Raw genomic sequence first — 2,552 nt, 5'->3', positions numbered from 1 at the left:
TAATTATTGGGTCTTATTACACACAAGGCAGTGTTCTAGGCACAGGGCATATAGCAGTTACCAAGGCAGACAAAGTCCTTACCTCCATAAAATTTATTATTTTTTAGTGGAAAGAGATAGATTATTATAAAAAAACAAACAATATTTTCAGATGAAGATAAATTCAATGAAGAAAATAATACAGGCTGATGTGCTAGAGAGTGACTTGGTGTTTATAAGTGTGGAACAACTTTAGATGGGGTTGTCAGAGAAGGCTTGGTGAGGAAATGATATTTGAATTGAAACTATGTATTGGGTATAGATTTGACTGAATGTAACAGAGAACCAAAAAATAACAGAGGCCACCATAGCAATAAGACAAGAAAGAGAAATGACAGGCATCCAAATTGGAAAGGAAGAAGTAAAACTCTTGTTATTTGCCGATGACATGATACTATACATAGAGAACTCTAATGATTTCATCAAAAAATTGTTAGATCTGATTAATGAATTCAGTAAAGTAGCAGTTACACAATAAATATTCAGAAGTCAGTGGCATTTTTATACACCAATGATGAACTTTCAGAAAAAGAAATTAAGAAAACAATTCCATTTACAATTGCACTGAAAACTATAAAATACCTGGGAATCAAATTAATCGAGAAGGTAGAAGACCTGTTTTCAGAAAATTATGTCATTGAAAAAGGAATCAAAGAAGATGCAAATCAATGGGAGCATATACCCTGTTCATGGGTAGGAAGAATCAATATTGTTAAAATGGCCATACTACCCAAAACAATCTATAGATTCAATGCAATTCTTATCAAAATACCAATGGCATTTTTCAGAGAGCTAGAACAAATAATCCTAAAATTTATATGGAGCCATAAAAACCCTGAATAGCCATGGCAATCTTGAGAAAGAAGAACAAGTTGGAGGTATCATACTACCTGATATCAAACTATACTACAAGGCTACGATAATCAAAACAGCATGGTACTGGCATAGAAACAGATACGTTAATCAATGGAACAGAATAAAGAGTCCAGAAATAAATCCACACCTATATGGTCACTTAATATATGACAAAGGAGGTAATAATATATCATAAGGTAAAGATAGTCTCTTCAGTAAATGATGTTGGGAAAATTAGACAGATACATGCAAAAAAAAAGAAAAAGAAAAAAAAGAAGAAGCTGGACCATCTTCTTACACTCAAAATGGATCAAAGAAGCTGGACCATCTTCTTACACTCAAAATGGATCAAAGACTTAAATGTAAGACCTGAAACCATAAAACTTTTAGAAGAAAACATAGGCAGTAAACTCTCTGATATTACTAACAGGAATTTCTTTTCAGATATATCTCCTCGGGCAAGGGAAACAAAAGAAAAAATAAACAAATGGGACTACATCAAACTAAAAGGTTTTGTACAGTAAAGGAAACCATCAGCAAAATAAAAAGACAAACAACTGTTTGGGAAAAGATATTTGCTAATGATACATCTGATAAGGGGTTAATATCCAAAATTTATAAAGAACTTATACTTCTCAACAACAAAAAAACAAACAATCCAATTAAAAAATGGGCAGAAGACCTGAACAGATACTTCTCCAAAGAAGAAATGCAGATGGTTAACGGACATATGAAAAGATGCTCAAGCTCGCTAATCATCAGAGAAATGCAAATTAAAACCACAATGAGATATCACCTCACACCTGTCAGAATGGCTTTCATCAATAAATCAAAAAAAACAGCAAGTGTTGGCGAGGATGTGGAGAAAAGGGAACTCTCATACTTTGTTAGCGGAATTGCAAATTGGTTCAGACACTATGGAAAACAGTATGGAGGTTCCTCAAAAAATTAAAAATGGATATACCTTTTGACCCAGCAATTACTCTTCTGGGAATTCATCCAAAGAAAACCAAAATAATAATTTGTAAAGATCTATGCACTCCAATATTCATGGCAGCACAATTTACAATAGCCAACATATGGAAGCAACCTGAATGCCCATCAACAGAAGATTGGATAAAGAAATTATGGTTCATATATACAATGGGATATTATTCAGCCATTAAAAAAATGAAATCCTACCATTTGCAACGACATGGATAGACCTAGAGATTCTTATGCTGAGTGAAATAAGTCAGACAGAGAAAGATAAATACCATATGACTTCACTTATATGCAGAATCTAAGGAACAAAAAGAACAAACTAATCAAAAACAGACTCACGTCTACGGCCACCCTGAACGTGCCCGATCTTGTCTGATCTTGGAAGCTAAGCAGGGTCGGGCCTGGTTAGTACTTGGATGGGAGACCACTTAGGAATACCAGGTGCTGTAGGCATTTAAACAACAACAACAACAACAAAAATTAGACTCACAAATATAGTGGATAATTTGGTTATGGACAGAGTGGAGGGGGTTTGGGTGGCTTGGAGAAAGGGATGAAGGATTAAAGGAGTACAAATTAGTTATTGATAGTTGGGCACAGGGATGGGGAGCACGGCATAGGGAATGCAGTTAGCATTAATATGATGGCTAAGTGGAGGGTAAGGGGAGAGAGGG

General features: G+C 34.8%; 1 pseudogene; it reads left to right on the top strand.

Moving 5' to 3' along the window:
• Positions 1-2,217: 2,217 nt before the first annotated feature.
• On the top strand, positions 2,218-2,331 carry LOC120623121 (uncharacterized; annotated as a pseudogene).
• The last annotated feature ends 221 nt before the right edge of the window (positions 2,332-2,552 follow it).

The sequence above is a fragment of the Pteropus medius genome, unplaced genomic scaffold (genome assembly GCF_902729225.1).
Source record: "Pteropus medius unplaced genomic scaffold, Ma_sr-lr_union100, whole genome shotgun sequence".
In the NCBI taxonomy this organism is placed as follows: Eukaryota; Metazoa; Chordata; class Mammalia; order Chiroptera; family Pteropodidae; genus Pteropus; species Pteropus medius.
Note: the sequence above shows the minus strand (reverse complement) of the source record. Positions and strands in the feature narration are given on the sequence as shown.